The 19,652-nt window shown below is 41.7% G+C and overlaps 1 protein-coding gene across 2 annotated transcripts in view; it reads left to right on the top strand.

Annotated features, from left to right (window-relative positions):
- Positions 1-1,347: 1,347 nt before the first annotated feature.
- The window catches only part of LOC139381509 (receptor-type tyrosine-protein phosphatase epsilon-like), a 72,944-nt gene continuing 54,639 nt past the window's right edge, over positions 1,348-19,652 (top strand). The window contains exon 1 of one of the 2 annotated variants that reach the window (XM_071125114.1): positions 1,348-2,084. The gene's annotated coding sequence lies outside the window, so the exon portion shown is untranslated. The remainder of the gene's footprint in view (positions 2,085-19,652) is intronic. The other variant, XM_071125115.1, reaches the window with a different exon arrangement.

Here is a 19,652-nt window from a genome sequence, read left to right as displayed (position 1 = left end):
TACATTTTTCCCTGTGTTTTGGGAACGTAAAGTTTTTGTGAGCACCCTGTGGTGCATTGGTGCGATTAAAGGACGCGCAGCATTGAACTCTCTGTCTCCTGCATTTGACTCCACACCCACGACACCCGGAGCATTACAACATCATTATTTAATCCAGTATTATATGTATATGAGCAGTAGATGAGAATGTAGTATCAGTAGACAAGAACTAACCTGAACTAATAAGTTATTGTTCTCTATTTTCAGCTATGTGACAGACTCAAAAATGGTACTCCTGTGCAAGGGTCTGCAGCAAATCACAGCTAGCCACCAGAGAGAAGCAAATGTAACCACAGGACATGTGACAGAGTTGATGGAGACCCTATGTTCATCAATAGACAGAAAGTTCCACAGAATGGAACATAATCACGTGCTATCAGAAACCGCTGCACTTGACCCCAGGTTTAAGAAGTTAGCCTTCAGTGTTGCCAGAGCGATTGATGAGGCTCTTCAAATAATAACCTAAGCAGCAGGGAGGGAGAGCCCCAGCGGTCAGCTGGCTCAGACACCAGGGCAACAGAAAGAAGAGAGCAGATGCTGTTTGACGAGAGAGTAACTGGGGATGCAGCACGAAGGAATCCCTCAGCAGGATCTGAGCTAGTGGAAGAACAAGGCCTCTGTCTACCCACGGCTTACTAAAGTCATTACAGGGAGACTCTGCATAGTGGCCACATCCGTTCCCTCTGAGAGGGTCTTCTCGAAAACAGAACAAATAATTACTGGGAGAAGAAACTGCATCAGCCCCTCGAAAGTGAGGCAGCTTGCATTTCTGAATGCAAATCTCTCATAAAAGCAAAATATGGTCAGCATTGCTGTGTGCTGCTGGTTATAACATGGCAATAAAGAAGAGAGAGAAAATATGGACCAGTTCAATGTTTTAAGTGGGATGCTGCAGTTTTGCAAGTTTTTTTTCTTCTGATATGGTGCAATATTATATTATGCTGTTCAGATTGTATTCGTTTTGAATGGTTAGATTTATATGCCCTTTGTTTATATACATTCAAAAGTTATACTCTAAATGCAAATGTTTAATAGCATTATTTTTCATAACAAACCAATGCATTTTTAAATACATTGTGGTTAAGTATGATTTAATTTAATAATATAATTACAATTGCTTTAACGCCAATCATAGTCAAACTATCGCAAACTGACTTGAAACAATACAAAACATATTTTCTTTTATAGAGCCGTTTGGGAGCTCACTGTTTGGGAGCTCACTGAACGGAATACCCATCACTATTCACCTCCCTAGGCCCCGAGACACTGTTGGCTATCCATTGTTTGTGTGTGTGTTGTTGGCTGTTTGCTCTCTCTTACCAACAGATGGCTCTGTTGATAGCCTACCGTAGTTATTGTGTGATTCTCGAACAAGATACGAACGTTAATCAACCTTTCAATAAAACGGTGTAGACTAATAATTAAGTGTGTAGCCTATGTTCAGGAATTAGTCATTGCAGGCTAAACACCTTAGAAAGGACTAAACATAAAACAAAAACGACATTTTAGGCTACCAGGAAATCATCTGACTTTAATTATCTTCACTTTATGTGCTAAACAGTGCCAAGTCCCTGTTTATTATATATATATATATTAGACCTATTACACTTATGCTAGTATCCTACTTGTGCGATGTCACTTTAATTTCAATACGTAGGCGTGTTTACAGGAAAAACAGAGAATCAGAGAAAATTACTATCATGGAACGTTCAGCAGCTATCATCATTACGAATTGAGGGATGTAGATGATGCGCCGCTCTGCAGTAATGCTCACTCCTACCTGCCTGATGTAGATTCATGTAGACTATGCGCCCCGTGGGACGGACCAGGCCTACTTCGCTCATAGCGACTTTTGTACAACAGCATCATTGGCCGGGCAGCAAGATTAATATTTTCGTAAGAAGTTTGCGGCAAGTAAGATAGTCTTCGTTTTCATATCCACTTCTCATTAACACCAGCGAATAAAAACACCGTTTTTTTTTCTCAGCCAATAAACCATATAATTCATCAAGACGCTGCGAGATCACATTTCCTACATCTCTACGGTAAGAATGTATCTGCTTTGATGATGCCACTTCTATTCATATGGCAGCCTGAGCCTAGTGAACAAACAAAAAAACAGTTCTGAGATAGCTCTCTAATGTAGACCGAACCGATATAGCCTACCCAACCAATCATGTTTTACAATTCAATCCGTGTCAACGAGCACTGTGAATAGGCCTAGCGCATTTATATATGGCAGATGTCAAAACATCTATTCTCATATTGTCCATGCAGCAGGCATATTGTGTGCTAGCTTTGAATGCAACATGAATAATTCGAGTTCCTTAAATTGGCATGATACGAGGTTGGCGACGTCTACACTACAGTACGTAGAGCAAACCCGTTCCTCTTGCGACCACCAAGAATGTTCACGAATGCATTCATTGATAACGTTTGATCACTGTGGATCTAACCCTGTTTAAAATGTACTTTTCTGAGCCTTCAGAAGCTCATATTCACCTGTAGTATCTTACACCGTCACTAAGGACAGGGTGTTGAGGTTAGCCCACCCGGTTTAGACGGAATTAGGCAGGGGCGAGGAGCAGATACACATTGGATATTTATTTGTAGGCTACCCAAATACAGCAGCAGGTTGCCTAATGTCACAACTGTGGTTCACCCATGACCACCTTCAATGATAGATGCTGTATGAGACATGTGCATCTTTTAAAAGTAGATATTCTAGCTGTGTATCTAAGAAATTGCTCGATACTGTAATTGGTAGGGGTGCAGTAGATATGTTATCTATTGACATGGGTTTCTACAAGGGCTGGCAAACCATGCCAATATATCCTCCAAACACCACCTTCGAGGGCATTATCACTTTTATACAACGGGTTATATTAACATAATGATTGACATATTTTCATTAAAAAACGTTATTTTGATGAATTTATTCATGCCATTTCATCCTTCCACAAGATATATATATCCCCGACACAAATCTAGGGTTGCTACCCAAGCCAGGCTGGTCGTTAAGTATTTTTGTTCTATAGCTATGGACGTGACCCAAACGTTTCGTAATAAATGTTCTATTGCAATGGTTATTTGGAGACATTTATTTCTAGAGACATTTAATTGGAGAAATTCATAACAATTAGCTAATGATGCGATATTTCACCTGGCATAGAAAATGTGCTCTCCTCAGGACACTGTTCTTCAGAGGAGCTAGCCAACACCACAGCTAATTCACTCACGTCAAACCGAAGCTGGGTAGACTGCAAACTAGCTTCATTTCGTTTCGTTTTACCTGTTTTCTATTGACATTTCTTTGTATATAGCCATAAAAACTATGCTGATTCGTGATTTCGACTGGCTGATAAAAGCTGCCTGCCTGTATTTCTCGTGCCGACTCCCAACCCCTACATGTTCTTTTCTGTATTTACTATGGGACTATTTCATCCTTCCACAAAATATAGTCCCGACACAAATGTAGGGTTGCTACCCAATCCGGCTGGTCGTTCATTCCATTGGTTCGGTTGCCAGAGACCGACCCAGTCGCTCAGTCTTTTTGTTCTGTGTATATGAACATGACTCAGTCGTTCATTCTAAATGTTCCATTGCCATACTGGCTGGCAACGTTCTTATCCCTTGCTTGCTATTGCTACAGTGCCTTGCAAAAGTATTCATCCCCCTTGGCGTTTTTCCTACTTTGTTCTATTACAACCTGTAATTTAAATTGATTTTTATTTGGATTTCAAGTAATGGACATACACAAAATAGTCCAAATTGGTGATGTGAAATGGGGAAAAAATAACTTGTTATTATTTATTTTTTTTAAACAGAAAAGTGCTGCGTGCATATGTATTCACCCCCTTTGTAATGAAGCTCCCAAATAAGATCTGGTGCAACCAATTTCCTTCAGAAGTCACATAATTAGTTCAATAAAGTCCACCTGTGTCCAATCTAAGTGTCACATGATCTGTCACATGATCTCAGTATATATACACCTGTTCTGAAAGGCCCCAGAGTCTGCAACACCACTAAGCAAGGGGAACCACCAAGCAAGTGGCACCATGAAGACCAAGAAGCTCTCCAAACAGGTCAGGGACAAACTTGTGGAGAAGCACAGATAAGGGTTGAGTTATAAAAAAAATAACAGAAATTTTGAACATCCCATGGAGCACCATTAAATCCATTATTAAGAAAAGGAAAGAATATGGCACCACAACAAACCTACCAAGAGAGGGCCAGGCAAGGAGGGCATTAATCAGAGAGGCAACAAAGAGACCAAAGATAACCCTGAGGGAGCTGCAAAGCTCCACAGCGGAGATTGGAGTATCTATCCTTAGGACCACTTTAAGCCGTACACTCCACAGAGCTGGGCTTTACTGAAGAGTGGCCAGAAAAAAGGCATTACTTAAAGAAAAAAATAGCAAACATATTTGGTGTTCTCCAAAAGGCATGTTGGAGACTCCCCAAACATATGGAAGTAGGTACTCTGGTCAAATGAGACTAAAATTTAGCTTTTTGGCCATCAAGGAAAACGCTATGTCTGGTGCAAACACAACACCTCCCATCACCCCGAGATCATCATCCCCACAGTGAAGCATGGTGGTGGCAGCATCATGCTGTGGGGGTGTTTTTCATTGGCAGTGACTGGGAAACTGGTCAGATTTGAAGAAATGATGGATGGCGCTAAATATAGGGACATTCGTGAGGGGAAACCTGTTTCAGTCTTCCAGAGATTTGAGACTGGGACGGAGGGTTCAGCTTCCAGCAGGACAATGACCCAAAGCATACTGCTAAAGCAACACTTGAGTGGTTTAAGGGGAAACATTTAAATGTCTTTGAATGGCCTAGTCAAAGCCCAGACCTCAATCCAATTGAGTATCTGTGGTATGACTTAAAGATTCCTGTACACCAGCGGAACCCATCCAACTTGAAGGAGCTGGAGCAGTTTTGCCTTGAAGAATGGGCAAAAATCTCACAAAAAATATTTTGCATCTTCAAAGTGGTAGGCATGTTGTGTAAATCAAATGATACAAACCCCACAAAAATCTATTTTAATTCCAGGTTGTAAGGCAACAAAATAGGAAAAATGCCAAGGGGGGTAAATACTTTCGCAAACCTTTGTAGCTAGCCAACTACGGCTAATTTACAGTCAAGTCCAACAGTGCAGACATAATAACAACATTAGCTACATTTGTTTAAGCTGTTTGCTAGTGACATTTATTTGGAGACATCCGTAACAATTACCTAATGAGGTACGATTTCACCTGGCATAGAAAATGTGCTCTCTCTTTAGGACACTGTTATTTAGGGGAGCTAGCCAACAACACAGCTAACACAATAACTTCCAACTGAAGCTGAAAACACTGCAAACTAGCTGCACTTCGTTTCGTTTGACATTTTTTCAATTGACATTTCTTTGTTTACATCCATAAAAATGATGCCAGCTGATTCATGATTTCGACTGGCTGAGAAAAGCTGCCTGGCTCTCTCTCGGCCCGAATCCCGAACCATACACGTTCTTACTATGGGACAGTTGGAGATCGAATCTGAATGTTGAAACAATGTTGCAAATGTCAGAGAGATAGACAGCAAGGTTTATACAAATCTCTGCTGTTGAAAACTACATGTTAGTCTTAAGGAAATGTGAGATAATGTCTAGATGCTTTTTATTAGTGTAGTTCAAGTCTATAACTTCCATGCCTGGGCTGATGAGACATTGGATTGCGCAGTGAGAGGCAACAGAGTAAAAAGGCATTTCAACTTCATAGCTTTTAACCAATCAGTGTCCAAGGTTTAGACCCACCCATTGTATAAATACATTTATGTGTGCTCTTCATTTAGGTAATAGTGATGTTCATAACAGGAGCCTGAATTTAACCTTTCAGACAGGATTATTGGGGACTGGATTGATTGAATGTGTGCTGTGATTTGTTTACATACCTTTCTAAAATCAGATAATCTTAACAAAGGCACACCATTGAAAGGATACAGTTGGGCAAAAAAGTATTTAGTCAGCCACCCATTGTGCAAGTTCTCCCACTTAAAAAAGACGAGAGAGGCCTGTAATTTTCATCATAGGTACACTTCAACTTTGACAGACAAAATTAGAAATAAAATCCAGAAAATCTCATTGTAGGATTTTTAATGAATTTATTTGCAAATTATGGTGGAAAATAAGTATTTGGTCAATAACAAAAGTTTCTCAATACTTTGTTATATACCCTTTGTTGGCAATGACAGAGGTCAAACGTTTTCTGTAAGTCTTCACAAGATTTTCACACACTGTTGCTGGTATTTTGGCCCATTCCTCCATGCAGATCTCCTCTAGAGCAGTGATGTTTTGGGGCTGATGCTGGGCAACACGGACTTTCAACTCCCTCCAAATATTTTCTATGGGGTTGAGATCTGGAGACTGGCTAGGCCACTCCAGGACCTTGAAATGCTTCTTACAAAGCCACTCCTTCGTTGCCCAGGCGGTGTGTTTGGGATCATTGTCATGCTGAAAGACCCAGCCACGTTTCATCTTCAATGCCCTTGCTGATGGAAGGAGGTTTTCACTCAAAATCTCACGATACATGGCCCCATTCATTCTTTCCTTTACACGGATCAGTCGTCCTAGTCCCTTTGCAGAAAAACAGCCCCAAAGCATGATGTTTCCACCCCCATGCTTCACAGTAGGTATGGTGTTCTTTGGATGCAACTCACGACAAGTTGAGTTTTTACCAAAACGTTATATTTTTGGTTTCATCTGACTATATGACATTCTCCCAATCTTCTTCTGGATCATCCAAATGCTCTCTAGCAAACTTCAGACGGGCCTGGACATGTACTGGCTTAAGCAGAGGGACATGTCTGGCACTACAGGATTTGAGCCGCTGGCGGTGTAGTGTGTTACTGATGGTAGGCTTTGTTACTTTGGTCCCAGCTCTCTGCAGGTCATTCACATGTTCCCCCCGTGTGGTTTTGGGATTTTTGCTTACCGTTCTTGTGATCATTTTGACCCCACAGGGTGAGAACTTGCGTGGAGCCCCAGATCGAGGGAGATTATCAGTGGTCTTGTATGTCTTCTATTTCCTAATAATTGCTCCCACAGTTGATTTCTTCAAACCAAGCTGCTTACCTATTGCAGATTCAGTCTTCCCAGCCTGGTGCAGGTCTACATTTTTTTTCTGGTGTCCTTTGACAGCTCTTTGGTCTTGGCCATAGTGGAGTTTGGAGTGTGACTGTTTGAGGTTGTGGACAGGTGTCTTTTATACTGATAACAAGTTCAAACAGGTGCCATTAATACAGGTAACGAGTGGAGGACAGAGGAGCCTCTTAAAGAAGAAGTTACAGGTCTGTGAGAGCCAGACATTTTGCTTGTTTGTAGGTGACCAAATACTTATTTTCCACCATAATTTTCAAATAAATTAATAAAAAAATCCTACAATGTGATTTTCTGGATTTTTTTTCTCATTTTGTCTGTCATAGTTGAAGTGTACCTATGATGAAAATTACAGGCCTCTCTCATCTTTTTAAGTGGGAGAACTTGCACAATTGGTGGCTGACTAAATACTTTTTTGCCCCACTTTCTCTGTTTATTGTGAAGAAACCTTATTAGCCTGTATAACAGCAAATAGACTCTGAGGTACATTTGGCAGTAATTGGTCAAATATGTGACATAGGCCGAGCATTGAAATTAATCAGTATTCTCACGCATTAATTATAGATGTTATTCATTCACAATATTAGTGCTGTAATGTCCTTCAGTTCTATACCTGATCAAATGACGAAAAAAAAGCTAGATCATTTTAGACTGATAAACAGATGCTTCATCCAGAAGTCGATGAATAATATATTGGCTTTTTTCCACACCTGGAGATATGTTGGATGGGATTAGATACTCAAATGCTCAAATGGAGATGATTAATTTCATGATTACTTTTTTCCATGTTCTGATTCACATTCCGGGTAGTAAGGTAATCATTTCAATAACAGTGTTTTGCAGGTTTGGCTTTTGCTTAATTGCAATTCGGTTAAAGACAGACATTTCAAAGAAATGGCATAGTTTATACTGTATGTGTATTTTGTGTGTAACGTGGGCCTTTACAAATACGTACTATTCCCATGGAGTAACAACATGACTCTTTATGCTTTTGATTGGACAAAACATTTTACCAAAGGGTTTTGTATCTCCACAGCATTCAATATACTGTGTCTACTCTTACAAGGAAGAGGAAGGAAGGGCTAATTTAAATAATTTAGCAGAAGTCCTAGTTCAGATTATTAGAATCTTGAGTTACTATTGGTTTAAGTTCACTCAAAATGGTTTAGCATTGACTGAACCTATGTACTAAGCTTATGTACTTCCTCATCTTGACTCAAGTAACCAGTGACTACATTCAGTAATGCTGACCCATTGGCTAAATCCATGCATGAGTATCTCTTCATCTCCTTTTCTTTATCAGCACCAATTTGACACCACAGAATATGTTAAATAAATGTGTAGTTGAATGAATCACTTGTTTTTATTATCTTGAGAGTAATGGTATCACTGCTGTTTCTGTTCACTAGGTTCATACACTTGAACACATACAGAACACGCCCATGGTTGTCCAGGGTTGTTATATGAATGTCAAGATCCACTTCCGTGCTCTGACATTGTTTGCTGAAAAGATTCAGATTGCCATCTGCCTGAGGAATAATTCAATGGTTGCCATAGAAGCACAATTATATTACAGCTGTGAAATCTAATCCTGCAGCCTTTACAGTCCCATCAGGTATGCAGTTGGACATGGGATGGATGAAAAGAGGAGGGAGAGATTAGATGAGAGGGAGTGGATATGGATGAATTGTCCATCTCTGAGGAGAATGAGTCTAGATAGAGGTCAATTTAGCCATTTTCCTGCTAATCTGAAGTGGGAATTGGCTGTGAACTGTTTACCATTCCATCAATAGGGAGGACACTGGGAAGCCGTGTTCACTTCACTTTGTTTGCAAATCGTAAGAAATAAACACAAAGGCTACATTGCCCATCTTTCATTATTCCTATTCTGCTTGGAGTATGCTGCAAGATTTTGGGTTTCGTTCATTAAAATCTTTGCAAGGATTGAGTTGCATAGTATTGTGTTAAAGTGTCTGGCTTATATAAAAAATATATTAAATCTCATAGAAAATGTAGTTTATTTTGAACTGCCCTGTATACCCATATGTGCTGATACAGTCCACATGGTTTATGTTTCAACCCCTGGTAGTATGCTCCTACTTGGCTCATTTGGCATATATTGCAGACCATAATTGCAAACCACCCTGACTGACAATTGCAAACCACCCTGGTGTGTGTTCTACTAAAGCTAAGATTGAAGGGTGCATCTGAGCTTATTGCTACTATACATCTGTTTGTGAGCAGCTGGGTAATTACAATTGGGATGAAGTTAAGAGGCACTAGAATGCTGTTACATATTTTATTTAGTCTGCCTTGTGTCCTTGAAGTAGGATGCTTAAGAAGTCTTCTGTTACTAAGAGGCCTGTTGGGGTGAGAGAAAGTAAAATGGAGAGAGAGAAGAGGCAGAGAGACCTTGTATGCACTTGTGTGCATATGCATAGGCTAAATATGTCCCTGGAGGAGAGGAAACATGACACATTGAAGTATCAACCTGAGTTTGCATGTTACAATGCATTAGTCACACTGGAGCAAACTAAGTTGATGAGTTGTGCCTGGCCTTTCACTTCCCTGTAGGGAAAGCTGTGGGAGGAGGTTGGCTTTCCAAAAAAATACACAACAACGTTTCCGTGTAATCATAATGATAAACTGTGTGGGAATGGAATTGCCCGTGCTCCTTATATGGATTGTGGGATGTGGGACTGGGATGTGTCAGTTATAGTGCACTGCCTTGCAAAACCTCTGTCTCTGTTATCATCATTGGGCCTTGCTATAAGATTACTGTAATAGACCGTTTATAGTAGCATCACAAAGCGCAAGGTCATCAAAAGGATGACCACATCGACAGGTTGTGATTGACTGTTGTACATCAGATATCATTAAACAACTTGATGTGTCCTGATCTGACTCAGTGGAGAGGATGTTCATGTATAGGGAATGCCAGTGGTTACAGTGAGTAAATGTTGAGGGAGAAGAAGGAAGTGTCTTTTCACTTTACTGTGCCCGTCTGCAAGCTAACACAAAGAGCTGTTTCTTTAAAACTTAACTTAAGCAGTTCATGAAACCCGGCTGTGAGAAGCTAATTTGAAACATTTGAAAAGATGACGGTGCTGCGTAGTTCTTGAATGGCATCCTAGAAACTGAAACTGTGAAGTACAGTATGTTTTATAATTCCCGTGTGGCCCAGTTGGTAGAGCATGGCACTTACAACGCCAGAGTTGTTTGATTCGCACGCGGGGCCAGTACGAAAAATGTATGCACTCACTACTGTAAGTCGCTCTGTGTAAGAGCGTATGCAAATTTACTAAATTGTAAAATAATTATGACACCATGTATTTCCCATCATTGTGGAATAACTGTAATGTTTATTTTTCAGCATGATGAACACGTGAAGAGTTCTGATAAAGTTGGACCCCACGTTGTAGGAGGATACTTTGAGTTGTAATTGTAATGATTATGTTTGCCGGTTCCTGGTCTCGCCTTGGCTGTGGCCTAGAAGTGTAATTTTTGGTCCCCTAAAACTCAAGGGGCGGCAGGGTAGCCTAGTGGTTAGAGCGTTGGACTAGTAACCGGAAGGTTGCAAGTTCAAACCTCTGTCGTTCTGCCCTTGAACAGGCAGTTAACCCACTGTTCTAGGCCGTCATTGAAAATAAGAATTTGTTCTTAACTGACTTGCCTAGTTAAATAAAGGTAAAATAAAAAAAAAATTAAAAAAGGGTGGGGATCTCTGGAGTCATTGGTTGAGGTTTGCTTTGCTCGTCCATCCACACTCTAAATCGATCATAGTCGTTTATGACATGAAATGCAATATCTGTGATGAATATGTATCTAGCATTAGCATTTCAATGGCACATCTCCACACATCCACTTGGCAAAACCTCCTCAAACGTCCCCACACATCCGTGTTCAGTATGTCAGTATGTCTAGAAACCACAACTACAGACAAGGAATGACCTTACCATAAGATCAGCTGTTCTCTGTGAACCTATAGCTCCTGCATCCCAGAAATATATCTACATGCACGTGGAACAGCCCTTTAACTCTTTCTGCTTAAAGACGCCTCGTAGTGGAGCAACTAGCAAGACACTTCCCTTAAAATACAACATCATCTTTTGTCATTAACTCAGAAGCCTACAATGCATTTGTAATTCCAACACCGGAGTGAAATATTTTCCAACCAATGTTTTGGCTGCTATGCGTAGACTATGCATGGCTTATGCACTACTTGATGATGTGTGTTTGTAAGTAAGTATGAATGAATGATCAAGTCACAGAGGAGTACTACACGATGACTTCACACATACAATCTTAATGACTGGCATATGTCCTCTCTCTTAGTCAATGGGCAAATTGAGTAATTATTCTGGCCTATAGCATGTGTCTACTTTACACTGTAAAACCTTTCCCTGTAATGTGACACGCCATCACATCTGGTTTGCACATAGTGGGACTATCATTTGTTTTTCAACAGGACAATGACCCAACACACCTCCGGGCTGTGTAAGGGCTTTTTGAATTAAGGAGAGTGATGGAGTCCTGCATCAGGTTGAGAATGTGTGTATAGACACATACACACACACACACACACACACACACACACACACACACACACACACACACACAAAAAGTCCTCAATCTACACACAATACCCCATAATGACAAAGGAAAAACAGGTTTTAATTATTTTTTGCAAACTTATATCATATGTACATAAGTATTTAGTACTTATGTACTTATTTAGTATTTACTCTTTACTCTGTACTTTGTTGAAGCACCTTTGGCAGCGATTACAGCCTCTAGTCTTCTTGGGTATGACTCTACAATCCTGGCACAACTGTATTTGGGTAGTTTCTCCAATTCGTCTCTGAAGATCCTCTCAAGCTCTGTCAGGTTGGATGAGGAGCTTTGCTCCACAGCTATTTTCAGGTCTCTACAGACATGTTTGGGCTCTGGCTGGGCCACTCAAAGACATTCAGAGAGTTGTCCCGAAGCCACTCCTGCGTTGTCTTGGCTGTGTGCTTAGGGTTGTTGTCCTGTTAGGAGGTGAACCTTCGCCCCAGTCTGAGGTCCTGAGCAGGTTTTCATGAATGATTTCTCCTGTACTTTGCTCCATCTTTCCCTCAATCCTGACTAGTCTCCCAGTCCCTGCCGCTGAAATACATCCCCACAGCATGATGCTGCAACAACCATGCTTCACCGTAAGGATGGTATTGGCTAGGTGATCAGCGGTGCCTGGTTTCCTCCAGACGTGACGCTTGGCATTCAGGCCAAAGAGCTCAATCTTGGTTTCCTCAGACCAGGGAACCAAGGTCTAGAGTCCTTTAGGTGCCTTTTTGCAAATTCCAAGTTAGCTGTCATTTGCCATTTTACTGAGAAGTGGTTTCCGTCTGGCCACTCTACCATAAAGACCTGATTGGTGGAGTGCTGCAAAGATGGTTATCCTTCTGTCAAGGTTCTCCCATCTTCAGATGAACTCTTTCAGAGTGACCATTGGGTTCTTGGTAACCTCCCTGTCCAAGTCCCTTCTTCCCTGATTGCTCAGTTTGGCCAGGCGGCCAGCTCTAGGAAGAGTCTTGGTGGTTCCAAACTTTAAGAGTGACGGAGGCCACTGTGTTGTTGAAGACCTTCAATGCTGCATAAATGTTTTGGTACTCTTCCCCAGATCTGTGCCTCGACACAATGCTGTCTTGGAGCTCTACTGACAATTCCTTTAACCTCATGGCTTGGTTTTTGCTCTGCCATGCACTGTCAACTGTGGGACCTTATATAGACAGGTGGACTCCAATCAAGTTGTAGAAACATCTCAAGGATGATCAATGGAAACAGGATGCACCTGAGCTCAATTTTGAGTATCATAGCAAATGGTCTGAATAGTTATGTAAATAATTTTGAATAGATTTGCTGATATGTCTAAAAAACTGTTTTCGCTTGGTGATTATAGGGTATTGTGTGTAGATGAGGAAAAACATTTATTTAATCCATTTTAAAATAAGGCTGTAATGTAACAAAATGTGTAAATAGTCATGTGGTCTGAATTATTTCCAAATGCACTGTAAGAATTCCCACTGTAATGATTCTAACATACATGTTAGAATCACCTTTGGCAGTGACTACAGCTGTGGGTCTTTCTCTTTAACTATCCAAAAGCTTTGCACACTTGGATTGTACATTATCTGCTTATTATTATTTTCAAAATGCTTCAAGCTCTGTCAAATTGGTTGTTGATCATTGCTAGACAACCATATTCAAGTCTTGCCATAGATTTTCTAGCAGATTTAAGTCAAAACTATATCTTGGCCACTCAGGAACAATCAGTCTTCTTGGTAAGCAAATCCAGTGTAGGTTTGGCCTTGTGTTTTATTGTTTATTGTTATTGCCCAGCTGAAAGGTGAATTCATCTCCCAGTGTCTGTTGGAAAGCAGACTTACCAGGTTTGCCTATGCTTAGCTCCATTTGGTTTATTATTTTCCTGAAAAACTCCTGACATAGTGTATGCTTAGCGATATTCCATGTTAGGGCAATGTGACTGATCTAGCCCCAGATAATAGTTGGTAATTGATATTCACATATTTTTTAATTGCAAGTAATGCTTTACTTCATTCCCTTCCTCGTCTGTAAATAATATCATAGTGACGTAACGTTATTAAATGTCCAGTAGAAAGCTAAAGCAGCATTATCTTTCCAGCTCCAGAGATTATTCACAGGGCCATTTCTGGCTGGATACACTATGATTCATATTTGACTGACAGCTTCTCTAATGTGATTTGTTTGTGCACGACCTGGTCAGGGGGTGGGGCTGTGCCATCAGTGACGGTCCTTGGTCAGTGTGGGGTTCCTGTTACTATATCTGCTGGACTCTTGCAGGCTACTGTGCACAACATGGTGATCAAGGATTGAGGGCAATGTTTTATCAAATCAAATGTATTTATATAGCCCTTCGTACATCAGCTGATATCTCAAAGTGCTGTACAGAAACCCAGCCTAAAACCCCAAACAGCAAGCAATGCAGGTGTAGAAGCATGGTGGAGATTATAACAGAACATGGCCAAGATGTTCAAATGTTCATAAATGACCAGCATGGTCAAATAATAATAAGGCAGAACAGTTGAAACTGGAGCAGCAGCACAGTCAGGTGGACTGGGGACATCAAGGAGTCATCATGTCAGGTAGTCCTGGGGCATGGTCCTAGGGCTCAGGTCCTCCGAGAGAGAGAAAGAAAGAGAGAATTAGAGAGAGCATATGTGGGGTGGGTTTTATCATGTTTAGCCTTGCTTGTTATTGTGCAATTGTTCATCTACAATTTAGTTTTTCACATTCTTGGATTACAAGTACAGAGTGCAATTGAAATAACTTTACTATATTTTGTGACGTTCAGTGCTGTTGTACTTGACAAATCACTCATTTGTCATTAGGCAATGCTCTTTAGATCATTGTGTTGCCATCACAAAAACAACTCCCATTCTCCATGGGGAGTCCAGGAAGATTATGTATGCTCTCGCTGTCCTTGGCTGAGCCATACCATAAGAAAACATTTTCATGGTTTGTCATGGTATAGAAACAGACGGACACAATAGACACAAAAATGTTGTACTGTGTCTACTAAATCATCAGGGAATAGATTATGACCTTGTGATTTGTGATAGTGTCGCTTTTTTTCTCTCAGACATGTATGTTGTAGTCTCATCAGTAAACTGGTCTAGCTAAAATATGGGTTTAATGAACACCGCTTCAATTAGTGAAATGTATACTTCGGCCAAATGTTTTTATTACATTAGGAACATGTGGATTTATTAGTTTGTATATGTTTGTTGCTGCGAAACAGTGCACCTAGATGCATTCAGGGTCAATCCACTTAAAACCCTTTTGATAATATAAAGTAATTTGTATGTTGGCATACACTAATAGATGGTAAACAGCTTCCGTATGTTGCGTGGGTAAATATGTGCTTAATTTGACTCAATCAAATCAAGTAAACTAGGGATGCACCGATATGACATTTTTGTCCAATACCGATATCGAATATTTTCCTTGCCCCCCAAAAAATGATTACGATAAACGATATTTAACATTTTTGTGGCCTTTTAAGCATTCTAGTACAGTTAAATAGTTAACACACACACATCTCAGTGCAAGAGGCATCACTACAGTCCCTGGTTCAAATCCGGGCTGTATCACATCCGGCCCTGATTGGGAGTCCTGTAGGGCAGTGCACAATTGGCCCAGCGTCGTCCGAGTTTGGCCATCATTGTAAATAATAATTTGTTCTTAACTGTCTTGCCTTGTTAAATAAAGGTTACACACACCACATACACACCAAACCACACTGACCAAAAAGTTATTTTGTTGGCATTTACGTATGTCCCCATTACCAGTAAAACGTAATCAAAACCTTTTTCTTTCACTTACTTGCTGTGCTGTTTCGTTGTTCATTTGTTCAGTCTCAACCAGGATTTCATCATACATGTCAACGATTGAAGTTTCAGCTCTGTCTGTCCGTGGCCTCTCTTCCTCAATGCGCACTGTCACCATGTCCGTTTCCATCTTGTCCAGCTGTGTAGTGTACAATATGTAACACTTCACGTAAACCCTTTTTCTTGTCTGCATCGAAGTAGCGGTCCTTGTACCTAGCAGTGAGCATGGTGGCGACACAGTAAAGAGGCTCAGAGGGAATACCACCGAATCGCTTGTTCACAGCCTTGAGTACTTTTGTAAGATTTAACCCCACGGTGTGTGTCGGCAGTTTTGCTGAGCAGGCATTTCAATGCCATGATAGAGGGTATCACGCCTGCTGCAGACGCAGTTGTCGTGTCTCTGACTATGATTAAATTATATGACATGCTATTTTATCAAATCAATTACCTAACGTTTAATTGATTACGTGATTTAATTAAACCATGCAACAATTAAGCCATTAATAACTTGGGGCACCACGGAAACATTCATATATATATAGGTCGGTTATCTCCCGAATCCACTCTCTTAAAGATCTGAAGATCTTTACTCTCAATAGCAGTCAATTATTAATCGTCACGTTATTCAGTCTCATATTCTTCCGGTGCCGACAGAGATGGCCGCCTCGCTTCGTGTTCCTAGGAAACTATGCAGTATTTAGTTTTTTTACGTGTTATTTCTTACATTGGTACCCCAGGTAAACTTAGGTTTTATTACACACGGTCGGGAGGAACTACTGGATATAAGAGCAACGTCAACTCACCATCATTACGACCAGGAATACGACTTTCCCTAAGCGAATCCTCTGTTTTGCCCACCACCTAGGACAATGGATCAGATCCCAGCCAGCGAAACAAAACAACGACGCCTTAAAAGGGGCAGACGAAGCGGTATTCTGGTCAGGCTCCGGAGACGGGCACATCGCGCACCGCTCCCGAGCATACTACTCGCTAATGTCCAGTCTCTTGACAACAAGGTAGATGAAATCCGAGCAAGTGTAGCATTCCAGAGAGACATAAGAGACTGTAACGTTCTTTGCTTCACGGAAACATGGCTCACTTGAGACACGCTATCGGAGTCGGTACAGCCAGCTGGTTTCTTCATGCATCGCACCGACAGAAACTAGCATCTTTCTGGTAAGAAGAGGGGGCGGGTATGCCTAATGATTAACGAGACGTGGTGTGATCATAACAACATACAGGAACTCAAGTCCTTCTGTTCACCTGACTTAGAATTCCTCACAATCAAATGTCGACCGCATTATCTACCAAGAAAACTCTCTTCGATTATAATCACAGCCACATATATTCCACCCCAAGCAGACACATCGATGGCCCTAAACAAACTTTATTTGACTCTATGTAAACTGGAAACCACAGATCCTGAGGCTGCATTCATTGTAGCTGAAAACAAGACTCCCTATATTCTATCAGCATATCGATTGTGCTACCAGGGCTGGTAAAACCCTGGATCATTGTTATTCTAACTTCCGCAACGCATATAAGGCCCTCCCCCGCCATCCTTTCGGAAAGCTGACCACGACTCCATTTTGTTGCTTCCAGCCTATAGACAGAGACTAAAACAGGAAGCTCCCGCGCTCAGGTCTGTTCAAAGCTGTTCCGACCAATCGGATTTCACGTGGATTGGGATATGCTCCGCATTGCGTCAAACAACAACATTGACGAATACGCTGATTCGGTGAGCGTGTTTATTAGCAAGTGCATCAGTGATGTCGTACCCACATCAACTATTAAAACCTACTCAAACCAGAAACCGTGGATTGATGGCAGAATTCGCGCCAAACTGAAAGCGCGAACCACTGCTTTTAATCAGGGCAAGGTGACCGGAAACATGACCGAATACAAACAGTGTAACTATTCCCTCCGCAAAGCAATCAAACAAGCTAAGCGTCAGTATAGAGACAAAGTAGAGTCGCAATTCAACAGCTCAAACACAAGAGGTATGTGGCAGGGTCTACAGTCTATCACGGATTACAAAAAGGAAACCAGCCCCGTCGTTTTGCTCCCAGACAGACTAAACAACTTCTTTGCTCGCTTTGATGACAATACAGTGCCACTGACACGGCCCGCTACCAAAACCTGCAGACTCTCCTTCACTGCAATCGACGTGAGTAAAACATTTAAACATATTCAATCAATCCTTATCCCAGTCTGCTGTTCCCACATGCTTCAACAGGGCAACCATTGTTCCTGTTCCCAAGAAAGCTAAGGTAACTGAGCTTAACGACTACCACCCCGTAGCACTCACTTCCGTCATCATGAAATGCTTTAAGAACCTAGTCAAAGACCATATCACCTCCACCCTACCTGACACCCTAGACCCATTCCAATTTGCCTACCGCCCCAATAGGTCCACAGACGACGCAATCGTCTGTGGACCTACCACACTGCCTTAACCCAACCACACTGCTGTTCATCGACTGCAGCTCAGCATTTAACACCATAGTACCCTCCAATCTCATCATCAAGCTCGAGACCCTGGGTCTCGACCCCGCCCTGTGCAACTGGGTACTGCACTTCCTGATGGGTCGCCCCCAGGTGGTGAGGGTAGGAAACAACATCCCCACCTCGCTGATCCGCAACACTGGGGCCCCACACGGGTGTGTTCTGAGCCCTCTCCTTTACTCCCTGTTCACCCCCGACTGCATGGTAATGCACGCCTCCAACTCAATCATCAAGTTTGCAGACGACACTACAGGGGTAGGCTTGATTACCAACAACGATGAGACGGCCTACAGGGAGGAGGTGAGGGCCCTCGGAGTGTGGTGTCAGGAAAATAACCTCACACTCAACGTCAACTAAACAAAGGAGCTGATCGTGGACTTCAGGAAACAGCAGAGGGAGTACCCCATCTATCCACATTGACAGGACAGTAGTGGAGAGGGTAGTAAGTTTTAAGTTCCTCGGCGTACACATCACGGACAAACTGAATTGGTCCACCCACCCAGACAGCGTGGTGAAGAAGGCGCAACAGCGCCTCTTCAACCTCAGGAGGCTGAAGAAATTTGTCTCACAAAAATCACTCACAAACTTTTACAGATGCACAATTGAGAGCATCCTGTCGGGCTGTATCACCGCCTGGTACGGCAACTGCTCCGCCTACAACCGTAAGGCTCTCCAGAGGGTAGTGAGGTCTGCATAACGCATCACCGGGGGCAAACTACCTGCCCTCCAGGACACCTCCACCACCCGATGTCACAGGAAGGCCATAAAGATCATCAAGGACATCAACCACCCGAGCCACTGCCTGTTCACCCCGCTATCATCCAGAAGGCAAGGTCAGTACAGGTGCATCAAAGCAGGGACCGAGAGACTGAAAAACAGCTTCTATCTCAAGGCCATCAGCCTGTAAAACAGCCACCACTAACATTGAGTGGCTGCTGCCAACATACTGACTCAAGTCCCGCCACTTTAATAATGGAAAAATTGATGTCAAAATTGTATCTCTAGCCACTTAAACAATGCCACTTAATATAATGTATACATACCCTACATTACTCATCTCAAATGTATATACTGTACTCTATACCATCTACTGCATCTTGCCATCTTTATGTAATACATGTATCACTAGCCACTTTAAACAATGCCACTTTTATATGTTTACATACCCTACATTACACTTCATGAAAAGCCCCTAGTGCTAACCCGATATGACGGCTGGTTACACAAAGGAATGGGGTTGGGTTTGAATGAAATATTGGGAAGACCAAAGGGATTGGGTCTCTATCGGACCTTGAGAAGCTATGCTACCGTAAATACAGAATATTATGCCTTCTAATATCCACCCATTCAGAAAACGAAAATGCAAGATATATTTACACTGAGCTGTGCTTCGATAGATGGGTCGAAGATGGAAGACTGGTTACCCAGCAGAGATCGCCATTGTCCTGTGAAGAATCTTTCTGAAGAATCTTTCTGATCATAGTGTTATAGAGTGGATACGTTAAAGTACCTTGTCTTTATTAGGAGATTGTCTGTCCTTTCCTAGGCCACGTACGTTT

Source organism: Oncorhynchus clarkii, chromosome 23, assembly GCF_045791955.1.
Source record: "Oncorhynchus clarkii lewisi isolate Uvic-CL-2024 chromosome 23, UVic_Ocla_1.0, whole genome shotgun sequence".
NCBI lineage: Eukaryota > Metazoa > Chordata > Actinopteri > Salmoniformes > Salmonidae > Oncorhynchus > Oncorhynchus clarkii.
The sequence above is the reverse complement of the archived record's forward strand: the minus strand, read 5'-3'. Positions and strand labels throughout refer to the sequence as shown.